General features: G+C 30.8%; 1 pseudogene; it reads right to left on the bottom strand.

The window, feature by feature from the left end:
• LOC139855207 (uncharacterized) overlaps positions 1-13,256 on the bottom strand; it is a 59,820-nt pseudogene that overhangs the window by 15,971 nt on the left and 30,593 nt on the right.

Below are 13,256 nucleotides of genomic sequence, written 5' to 3'. Positions count from 1 at the left end.
TAATCTAAAATATCCTATTTACACACGACCATTACAAAATAGTTTACAATACAAATATGTTACAACAAAATAAGTTTCTTGAATGCAGTTTTTACACAATATCATACAAGCATGGACTCCAAATCTCGTCCTTATTTAAGTATGTGACAGCGGAAGCTCTTAATAATCACCTGAGAATAAACATGCTTAAAACGTCAACAAAAATTTTGGTGAGTTATAGGTTTAACCTATATATATCAAATCATAATAATAGACCACAAGATTTCATATTTCAATACACATCCCATACATAGAGATAAAAGTCATTCATATGGTGAACACATGGTAACCGACATTAACAAGATGCATATATAAGAATATCCCCATTATTCCGAGACACCCTTCGGATATGATATAAATTTCGAAGTACTAAAGCATCCGGTACTTTGGATGGGGTTTGTTAGGCCCAATAGATCTATCTTTAGGATTCGCGTCAATTAGGGTGTCTGTTCCCTAATTCTTAGATTACCAGACTTAATAAAAAGGGGCATATTCGATTTCGATAATTCAACCATAGAATGTAGTTTCACGTACTTGTGTCTATTTTGTAAATCATTTATAAAACCTGCATGTATTCTCATCCCAAAAATATTAGATTTTAAAAGTGGGACTATAACTCACTTACAGATTTTTACTTCGTCGGGAAGTAAGACTTGGCCACTGGTTGATTCACGAACCTATAACAATATATACATATATATCAAAGTATGTTCAAAATATATTTACAACACTTTTAATATATTTTGATGTTTTAAGTTTATTAAGTCAGCTGTCCTCGTTAGTAACCTACAACTAGTTGTCCACAGTTAGATGTACAGAAATAAATCGATAAATATTATCTTGAATCAATCCACGACCCAGTGTATACGTATCTCAGTATTGATCACAACTCAAACTATATATATTTTGGAATCAACCTCAACCCTGTATAGCTAACTCCAACATTCACATATAGAGTGTCTATGGTTGTTCCGAAATATATATAGATGTGTCGACATGATAGGTCGAAACATTGTATACGTGTCTATGGTATCTCAAGATTACATAATATACAAACAACTTGATTAAGTTATGGTTGGAATAGATTTGTTACCAATTTTCACGTAGCTAAAATGAGAAAAATTATCCAATCTTGTTTTACCCATAACTTCTTCATTTTAAATCCGTTTTGAGTGAATAAAATTGCTATGGTTTCATATTGAACTCTATTTTATGAATCTAAACAAAAAAAGTATAGGTTTATAGTCAGAAAAATAAGTTACCAGTCGTTTTTGTAAAGGTAGTCATTTCAGTCGAAAGAACGACGTCTAGATGACCATTTTATAAAACATACTTCCACTTTGAGTTTAACCATAATTTTTGGATATAGTTTCATGTTCATAATAAAAATCATTTTCTCAGAATAACAACTTTTAAATCAAAATTTATCATAGTTTTTAATTAACTAACCCAAAACAGCCCGCGGTGTTACTACGACGGCGTAAATTCGGTTTTACGGTGTTTTTCGTGTTTCCAGGTTTTAAATCATTAAGTTAGCATATCATATAGATATAGAAAATGTGTTTAGTTGATTTTAAAAGTCAAGTTATAAGGATTAACTTTTGTTTGCGAACAAGTTTAGAATTAACTAAACTATGTTCTAGTGATTACAAGTTTAAACCTTCGAATAAGATAGCTTTATATGTATGAATAGAATGATGTTATGAACATCATTACTACCTTAAGTTCCTTGGATAAACCTACTGGAAAAGAGAAAAATGGATCTAGCTTCAACGGATCCTTGGATGGCTCGAAGTTCTTGAAGCAGAATCATGACACGAAAACAAGTTCAAGTAAGATCATCACTTGAAATAAGATTGTTATAGTTATAGAAATTGAACCAAAGTTTGAATATGATTATTACCTTGTATTAGAATGATAACCTACTTTAAGAAACAAAGATTTCTTAAGGTTGGATGATCACCTTACAAGATTGGAAGTGAGCTAGCAAACTTGAAAGTATTCTTGATTTTATGTAACTAGAACTTGTAGAATTTATGAAGAACACTTAGAACTTGAAGATAGAACTTGAGAGAGATCAATTAGATGAAGAAAATTGAAGAATTAAAGTGTTTGTAGGTGTTTTTGGTCGTTGGTGTATGGATTAGATATAAAGGATATGTAATTTTGTTTTCATGTAAATAAGTCATGAATGATTACTCATATTTTTGTAATTTTATGAGATATTTCATGCTAGTTGCCAAATGATGGTTCCCACATGTGTTAGGTGAATCACATGGGCTGCTAAGAGCTGATCATTGGAGTGTATATACCAATAGTACATACATCTAAAAGCTGTGTATTGTACGAGTACGAATATGGGTGCATACGAGTAGAATTGTTGATGAAACTGAATGAGGATGTAATTGTAAGCATTTTTGTTAAGTAGAAGTATTTTGATAAGTGTATTGAAGTCTTTCAAAAGTGTATAAATACATATTAAAACACTACATGTATATACATTTTAACTGAGTCGTTAAGTCATCGTTAGTCATTACATGTAAGTGTTGTTTTGAAACCTTTAGGTTAACGATCTTGTTAAATGTTGTTAACCCAATGTTTATAATATCAAATGAGATTTTAAATTATTATATTATCATGATATTATCATGTATGAATATCTCTTAATATGATATATATACATTAAATGTCTTTACAATGATAATCGTTACATATATGTCTCGTTTAAAAATCATTAAGTTAGTAGTCTTGTTTTTACATATGTAGTTCATTGTTAATATACTTAATGATATGTTTACTTATAATAGTATCATGTTAACTATATATATATATCCATATATATGTCATCATATAGTTTTTACAAGTTTTAACGTTCGTGAATCACCGGTCAACTTGGGTGGTCAATTGTCTATATGAAACATATTTCAATTAATCAAGTCTTAACAAGTTTGATTGCTTAACATGTTGGAAACATTTAATCATGTAAATATCAATTTCAATTAATATATATAAACATGGAAAATTTCGGGTCACTACAGGTGCGTAGGTTCCGCAGGTCATGCATCAATGCCTAAATGTCCCGAAATTTCTCCAAAATGTTCGGGTTTAGGTAATGTCATTAGGTTCCTTTCTAGAAATTTAATATGGTATCTCGCGCCTAGTTTTATGTGTAGCAAGTAGTAATACGATATGTTTTGAGGCGACTCCCAAGTCTTCGGGTATGGCCGAGCATCAGTAGAAGGCATTCTGACCTTGTGAAAGGAGATGTCCTCCCGACTTCTCCAATTCCTAAGAGAGTTGGTGAAAGGACCCGTTCATATACATTATAAACGATTCACAATAGTTGATTACATCGCGAGGTATTTGACCTCTATATGATACGTTTTACAAACATTGCATTCGTTTTTAAAAGACAAATTTCTTTACATCTAAAATTGACGGCATGCATACCATTTCATATTACATCCAACTATAATTGACTTAATATTAATCTTGATGAACTCAACGACTCGAATGCAACGTCTTTCAAAGTATGTCGTGAATGACTCCAAGTAATATCCTTAAAATGAGCTAATGCACAGCTAAAGATTTCTTTAATACCTGAGAATAAACATGCTTTAAAGTGTCAACCAAAAGGTTGGTGAGTTCATTAGTTTATCATAATCAATCATTTTCGTAATAGTAATAGACCACAAGATTTCTGTTTATAAATATATGTACACTCGCAAGTGTATAAAAGTATTCTATAAGTTGTAGGCACCCGGTAACAAGCCTTAACGTTCATGTTTTACCCTCTGAAGTACACCAGATCAGGTGTGTTTAATATAACCTCGAAGTACTAAAGCATCCCATAGTCAGGATGGGGTTTGTCAGGCCCAATAGATCTATCTTTGGGATTCGCGCCTACCGTACATAGACAAGTAGTTTAATGTTACCAAGCTAAGGGTATATTTCTGGTTTAAACCCACGTAGAATTAGTTTTAGTACTTGTGTCTATTTCGTAAAACATTTATAAAACAGCGCATGTATTCTCAGCCCAAAAATATATATTGCAAAAGCAATTAAAAAGAGAGCAAATGAAACTCACAATACTGTATTTCGTAGCAATTATGTATATGACGGCACTGAATAAGTGCAGGGTTTGTCTCGGATTCACGAACCTATATTAAGTATATATATTTATATGTTGGTCAATATCTGTCTAACAATTTAGGTCAAGTCGTAGTGTATCACAATCCTAATGCTCGAGACCGACATGCAAAAGTCAACAAAAGTCAACTTGACCCAAAATGACTTCCAAAATCTATACATGTTTATTATATAACTTATATATAGTCGTTTTATATATTTAAATATATTTATCAGATCTTATTATACTAAATAATACAAGTCATTTATTAATAAATAAAAATTTATATTTAAATTCATATATGATAAAAATATACTTTTATATATCTCAAGTAATAAGATTTATAAAATTCACTTAATATCATAAAAATATAGTGGTATGTATTATTAATGTAATTATATTACATGTGATAAAAATATCTTTGTACGCATATTTATTTGATTAAATAATATTGATAATAATAATAATGATGAAAATAATAAAATGATAGTTTCAATAAAAATATTAATTTTTAGTAATAAAGATAATTTTAGTAATAACATCAACTGATAACAATTATAATAATCGTTTTGATAATAATATTAAAATTAATAATAATTCAGTTGACCATATCTTTTAATCCGTTCATCGAACCCACACGATTTCTAAATGAAAAGTTATTAATTTTTCTTTAGCTTTTCAACGACATGCATATCATATACCTTATCTCAGTAGCATATGTATCAAATTCGTGATTTATCATAAACTATTTAACGACGAAACTAAGCATACAAACATGCATAATCATATATACTCGAGCACTAGTCAGGGATACACTATTAATATATAAAAGATAAGATATGAATGCTCACGTATCAATATTGTGATTCAATATTGCAGGAAAGTACGTAGACGCAACAGAAATGATAAACGTTAGGTTGACCTCACGAGCAATACCCTCGAACAATACCCATAACCTCCATAGCTATAACCTATAATTTCCTTAGCTCTATCCCGTTTGAAAACTTATTTTGAAATCATCTGAATATAACTCCGTCGTAGTATTTTATGTATACTAATAATATCTTGAAATAATACTAAGTAAATATATATATATATGTAATTCGATTGAGAGAGTTTAGAGAAATATATTTTCAAGTTTCTATGAAATAATGAAACCTATTGAATTCTATTTATAATAGATTTTTGAATTATTAAAGTGAATTATTAAAGTAAAGTATGAATTATTAAAGTGAATTATTAAAGTGAATTATTAAAGTAAAAGTAAAGTAAAAGTAAAGTAAAGGTAAAGTTAAAGTATAGTAAAAGTATAAAACTATGTACGTATAATACGCGTATAAATATATTTAATATTAATTTAAATCGTTATATCATAAAATATTTTAGAAAAGTAGAATTATATATATTCATAATAGGTTTCAACTTTTTAAATTACAGTCTGTTGGTGAAGCATGGGATAAAGTCCAAAGGTTTAATAAACGTATGAAATCATCTTAATGAAAAATGTCGAGTTACTTAACTTGTCGATATCCAACATCTAAGTTATTTACACTCCACGTTCTTACTTATAGATCACTTTACCATTTTTCGAATATTGTCAAAAAGAATAGATTTCTTAAATCACAGTGGACCTCATAACATTGGCCCATAATCATATAATAATGTATCTGATAATTCAATCATTTGATATTATCTCTTAATTCTGTCGATAAATATATCGAAACAAATACGTTCATGTAAAGTATCATATATATCAAATACTTTGTTAATGTTTTCAGTTATTATATATTATATATACATATCTATATACAAATAATTGTTCGTGAATCGTCGAACACGGTCAAAGGGTAATTGATTACATGAATGTAGTTCCAAACTTTTTGAGATTCAACATTACAAATTCTGCTTATCATGTCAGAAACATATAAAGGTTAGGTTTAAATTTGGTCGGAAATTTTCGGGTCGTCACAGTACCTACCCGTTAAAGAAATTTCGTCCCGAAATTTGATCGAGGTCGTCATGGCTAACTTTAAAAATGTATTCATGATGAATATGAGTTGATAAATAGAGTTTTATCATCATTGAGTAATATAAATAAAACAATTTGATTACGCGAAGAGTATAAGTGAAGCTATCGCAAGAGAGTGAAATGAGTAAACGTATATTCGTTTTAACCGATGACGTAGTTATGATTGATTTCCAGAATTCATGGAATTTAAAGAAAATCTTTGCAATAAGATTTTGTTCTTCGACGATTAAGGAATCAGGATCTTATTTGATTAAATGCGATAATCTGTCTCGATTTCTCTGTCTGATATTTTACTATAAATCCACCCCCTTCGTTTCTTTATTTCCACAGCTCACACCTTCTAGTCTTTCTCTCCGATTCATACTTTAAAGCATTCGTTAATATGCTTCATCCAGTATTGATTCTTGATATACTCTTAACTTTCATATCTGTCATTCTTCTTTTTCATCTACCACCGGAGGACGTTATTTTCTTCTACCATTACCTTGGGGTTATTGTGTTTTTCATTCTCCTGTGTCTTTATATTGCTATACGCATTGATATACAAGGTTTGTAAGTTGTTATCGGGCTTTATATTCTCCATTATATTTCAGAGCTTCATGCTTTCGTTTTCTCTTCCCGACCTTAAGTCAAGCGGATAATGGTCCAGAATTTGTAGATATGAATTTTTGGATGAACATAGTTAATGTTCCAAGAAGAAAATCGTAATGTCACGATCTTGATTTGGCAAATTACCAGAATATCCGAAAATATAGAGCTATCAAGATGATATGTTCTTAATATGTTTGGAAATTGGGTAGAATGTAAGAGTCGTATAAATAGTACATGATGACGGTATATTATGTGAATCATCACGTTCCATTAGAAACTCAGTATGACTTACTGTAATATAATCACATTGATCAAGTGTCATTATATTATACTAACTCATGCTTCAGTTCCCAACACTACTTCAAAAACATTCCTATTTTAAATTCGAATTTTTTTCTTCTTCAGAATTTAGAAATTAACACAGTTTCTTTTTATGTTGTAACGCAGATATTGCGAATAGATAGAAGATTTCGGATAAGAATAGTTGTGAAAATATCTTCAGGAATATCGAAGATATTTATAATAAAAGATACGATGATATCTTAGAATTCTTAACATAGATGGATGATGAAGAAGATTTGTCTGTGAAGGTTTAGAATAAGAAGTAAGGTGTTTGCTAATGATTTCAGTAGACACTGAATCATTTGGATCCTTTGAAGGCAGGTTTAGTCTTTGTGATTTGTCCACAGCCTCCTTCATGGTCTGCTCAATCCGTTTTCCAGTTTTAAACCTTCTATTTTTCTCAGCTTTACCACCATACTATTCTTTATCATCAAACTTTTGACTGTTAAAGTCGTTTACAGTTTTTGCTGCTTCATCAGCATTTTTCCAATTTCGGAGAACTAGTTCATAGTTTGGGATGTTTTTCAGAAAATTCACATTCGAAGTATGTAAGTCTAGGAGATAGATGTTATATGTATACATATAACTTTTGACGTAAAATTGTCGCGAAATTTAAAATACTGATTGCTAATTCTGAGTAGTTGGTGTGACAATTATTGTTACATGATGTAGGTGAGTACATGATGGGGTTTTAATGAATAAGTATAGTGGCTTTTCGGAGAGGCTTAAGTCGAAGGTTAATGAAGTTGTTGATAAGTTTACTGCTAATGTGGCGAGATATGAAAGGTTCCCCGGTAACAATGATGAAGGGGTAATTGTTATAATAAGGTTTATTCGTATAAACAAATGAAGGTGATTTGTTGAAGCTATGACAAAACTGTCTATTTTGGAAAGAGATTGAAAAATTATATTTGGTAATAAATATCAAAGGATCTGACACGGATACGTGTTAAACTATAACTTTGGTTTCGAGACCTTTTCAGGTGCATGACAGTGGGTAATGTGTGGTTGGATCATCATCTCGCATGTCTTTAAGAATTTCGAAGTGTGTGAACACATATTGTAATTGTTAATATACATATGATGTTCTAAGATTTTGAATGATACAAATATTTTTGTGAGTTCCATGAATAGAAATGAGGTTCTAGGACAGTTTTAAAGTCAAAGTATAGTTTTGAAAGATGTAGAATTCTAAGAGTGATGATTTCAGTTATATCTTGAATCGAATTCTGAGATTTCAAAATCAGAATATGTAATTAGATTTTGAATGAGTATGGTTGTTTTGATTTCTATAAAAGAATGTATATTGTTGTGAAAGTAGGGAGTATAATGGATGATTTGCTGAATCAGATTCGAAGAATGTAACATATTAATTGTGAATTTATATATCTCTCGGGTATTACCTACCCGTTAAAAAAATTCACAATTAATATTTTGTACAAAAGAATTTTATTACAGTCTTTATGGAAATATATATGTGTATATTTCTTTAGATGTAATATAGATTTAATGAGTTAATATTAAATTAAACTCATTTGATTTATGGTTAAGGCTAGGATAGATAATTTCTAAACTTTAGAAATTACATAATCGTCGTAGAATGTTTCCCCAATGAAGTTATGAATCAATACTTCATCGTTGTGGTATTCCTTGGTATCTACATGGCATATGACGTCGATGCTCGTGGGACAGATTGCGAAGTTGAGGTTTGCGATGCGGTTGTTGTTGGTGGTGGTAATGGTACTGTTGATGTTGTTGATGGTGGTACTGGTTATGCTGCTGGTGCTGCTGCTGGTGTTTGTAACCTTTGCACCATATTCTCCAAAGCCACTACCCGAGCGCGAAGTTCGTTGACTTCTTCTATTACACCGAGGTGATTGTCGGTTCGGATGAGCGGATAGATAAGATCTAGAATTTGGTGTAGTATATAATCACGACGAGATACTCTGGAAATGAGAGAGAAAATGGTGTTTCGGACAGGTTCGCCGGTAAGTGCTTCAGGTTCATTGCCAAGAGGGCAATGTGGTGGATGAAAGGGATCACCTTCTTCTTGTCTCCAATGGTTAAGTAGATTACGAACCCATCCCCAATTCATCCAAAATAGATGATGGCTAATTGGTTGATCCATTCCGGTCACACTTCTTTCGGAGCTCATGTGAAAATCCATATCGACATAGCTGTCGGAATCCGAGGAACTCGAACTGGTTGAGGGATCCATCTTCTATAATCAGGGAAAGAATTTTTGGTATGAAATAGATTGTAGAATTTAGATTTGGTATTATTCAATACATAATTTACATATGTATATATAATACCAAAATCCCATAAATTACGGAGGAATCTTTGAAAGATGTCAATCAAAGTTCACAGTAACAGATATGCTAAGATAAGAATTCGTCTATACATTATTATGCAATAAATGTAGGAAAACGCGTCTAGACTTAAGAATGATAAGCAGGTAATTTCCTAAGGATGGTAAGTAGATGATTTTCGACTAAACATGATAAGCAAAACTTTTGACATGCAGACACGATCGAAGTCCAGACTCACTAATGCATCTTAACAACTATCAGTTAGACACACTAATGCAAGACCTGGTTCGCTAAGACCACTGCTCTGATACCAACTGAAAGGACCCGTTCATATACATTATAAACGATTCACAATAGTTGATTACATCGCGAGGTATTTGACCTCTATATGATACGTTTTACAAACATTGCATTCGTTTTTAAAAGACAAACTTTCTTTACATCTAAAATTGACGGCATGCATACCATTTCATATTACATCCAACTATAATTGACTTAATATTAATCTTGATGAACTCAACGACTCGAATGCAACGTCTTTCAAAGTATGTCATGAATGACTCCAAGTAATATCCTTAAAATGAGCTAATGCACAGCGGAAGATTTCTTTAATACCTGAGAATAAACATGCTTTAAAGTGTCAACCAAAAGGTTGGTGAGTTCATTAGTTTATCATAATCAATCATTTCCGTAATATTAATAGACCACAAGATTTCTGTTTATAAATATATGTACACTCGCAAGTGTATAAAAGTATTATATAAGTTGTAGGCACCCGGTAACAAGCCTTAACGTTCATGTTTTACCCTCTGAAGTACACCAGATCAGGTGTGTTTAATATAACCTCGAAGTACTAAAGCATCACATAGTCAGGATGGGGTTTGTCAGGCCCAATAGATCTATCTTTAGGATTTGCGCCTACCGTACATAGACAAGTAGTTTAATGTTACCAAACTAAGGGTATATTTCTGGTTTAAACCCACGTAGAATTAGTTTTAGTACTTGTGTCTATTTCGTAAAACATTTATAAAACAGCGCATGTATTCTCAGCCCAAAAATATATATTGCAAAAGCAATTAAAAAGGGAGCAAATGAAACTCACAATACTGTATTTCGTAGCAATTATGTATATGACGGTACTGAATAAGTGCAGGGTTTGTCTCGGATTCACGAACCTATATTAAGTATATATATTTATATGTTGGTCAATATCTGTCTAACAATTTAGGTCAAGTCGTAGTGTATCACAATCTTAATGCTCGAGACCGACATGCAAAAGTCAACAAAAGTCAACTTGACCCAAAATGACTTCCAAAATATATGCATGTTTATTATATAACTTATATATAGTCGTTTTATATATTTAAATATATTTATCAGATCTTATTATACTAAATAATACAAGTCATTTATTAATAAATAAAAATTTATATTTAAATTCATATATGATAAAAATATACTTTTATATATCTCAAGTAATAAGATTTATAAAATTCACTTAATATCATAAAAATATAGTGGTATGTATTATTAATGTAATTATATTACGTGTGGTAAAAATATCTTTGTACGCATATTTATTTGATTAAATAATATTGATAATAATAATAATGATGAAAATAATAAAATGATGGTTTCAATAAAAATATTAATTTTTAGTAATAAAGATAATTTTAGTAATAACATCAACTGATAACAATTATAATAATCGTTTTAATAATAATATTAAAATTAATAATAATTCAGTTGACCATATCTTTTAATCCGTTCATCGAACTCACACGATTTCTAAATGAAAAGTTATTAATTTTTCTTTAGCTTTTCAACGACATGTATATCATATACCTTATCTCAGTAGCATATGTATCAAATTCGTGATTTATCATAAACTATTTAACGACGAAACTAAGCATACAAACATGCATAATCATATATACTCGAGCACTAGTCAGGGATACACTAATAATATATAAAAGATAAGATATGAATGCTCACGTATCAATATTGTGATTCAATATTGCAGGAAAGTACGTAGACGCAACGGAAATGATAAACGTTAGGTTGACCTCACGAGCAATACCCTCGAACAATACCCATAACCTCCATAGCTATAACCCATAATTTCCTTAGCTCTATCCCGTTTGAAAACTTATTTTGAAATCATCTGAATACAACTCCGTCGTAGTATTTTATGTATACTAATAATATCTTGAAATAATACTAAGTAAATATATATATGTAATTCGATTGAGAGAGTTTAGAGAAATATATTTTCAAGTTTCTATGAAATAATGAAACCTATTGAATTCTATTTATAATAGATTTTTGAATTATTAAAGTGAATTATTAAAGTGAATTATTAAAGTATGAATTATTAAAGTGAATTATTAGTATGAATTATTAAAGTGAATTATTAAAGTATGAATTATTAAAGTTAAAGTAAAGTAAAAGTAAAGTAAAGGTAAAGTTAAAGTATAGTAAAAGTATAAAACTATGTACGTATAATACGCGTATAAATATATTTAATATTAATTTAAATCGTTATATCATAAAACATTTTAGAAAAATAGAATTATATATATTCATAATAGGTTTCAAGTTTTTAAATTACAGTCTGTTGGTGAAGCATGGAATAAAGTCCAAAGGTTTAATAAACTTATGAAATCATCTTAATGAAAAATGTCGAGTTACTTAACTTATCGATATCCAACATCTAAGTTATTTACACTCCACGTTCTTACTTATAGATCACTTTACCATTTTCCGAATATTGTCAAAAAGAATAGATTTCTTAAATCACAGTGGACCTCATAACATTGGCCCGTAATCATATCATAATGTATCTGATAATTCAATCATTTGATATTATCTCTTAATTCTGTCGATAAATATATCGAAACAAATACGTTCATGTAAAGTATCATATATATCAAATACTTTGTTAATGTTTTCAGTTATTATATATTATATATACATATCTATATACAAATAATTGTTCGTGAATCGTCGAACATGGTTAAAGGGTAATTGATTACATGAATGTAGTTCCAAACTTTTTGAGATTCAACATTACAAATTCTGCTTATCGTGTCAGAAACATATAAAGGTTAGGTATAAATTTGGTCGGAAATTTCCGGGTCGTCACAGTTGGGGACCTAAGTCCAGAAGTGTCGTTAGATCGTCGAGTAGTAGTGTAGAATGAAAGAGATAAGTAACGGTCATGAAAGCGTACGGAATACGGGTCAACTAGCGGAAACTGAACAACCTTCTAATGTTCATACGTCGTACATGGCTAATTAGGGTGAGCTCAGGGTGCGGTTACTCCGACAAGTCCTCACATATCCCCTCCTCTGAGGAACAACTTTAGTGGGCGTGTAATCCGAGGGGTACTCTTCCTAGATTGCGTGAAGTAATGCTTCGATCTCGGGGATGGTGGAACGGTAGTAACAGGTAGATTACAATACTAGTCCTCAGGGTTAGACGAGTGGGTAAAGGGTTCAGAAAAACATCTGAACTAGGAAAGGTAAGTTTTCCAAGTCGGTACAGCGAATAGCAGGCATGAAGCAAGCACGTAATCAAGCACTATAGCAACCTAGATCATCTACAGTAGTATATAGCATGGCAATATTAACTGTACTAAACAGAAGTAACATGCAATCAAAAGCAGATAGTAGTATGCAGTAGCGAGGATAAGCAATAGCATACAGCGAGTTCACATAGCAGTAAGAGTAAGCAGTAGCATGCAACAGATCATATGGCAGTATAAGTAAGCAGTAACATGCAGCAGTAGTAAGCAGTAACAAGTAAACGAGCA

Source organism: Rutidosis leptorrhynchoides, chromosome 6 (genome assembly GCF_046630445.1).
Source record: "Rutidosis leptorrhynchoides isolate AG116_Rl617_1_P2 chromosome 6, CSIRO_AGI_Rlap_v1, whole genome shotgun sequence".
NCBI lineage: Eukaryota > Viridiplantae > Streptophyta > Magnoliopsida > Asterales > Asteraceae > Rutidosis > Rutidosis leptorrhynchoides.
Note: the sequence above shows the minus strand (reverse complement) of the source record. Positions and strands in the feature narration are given on the sequence as shown.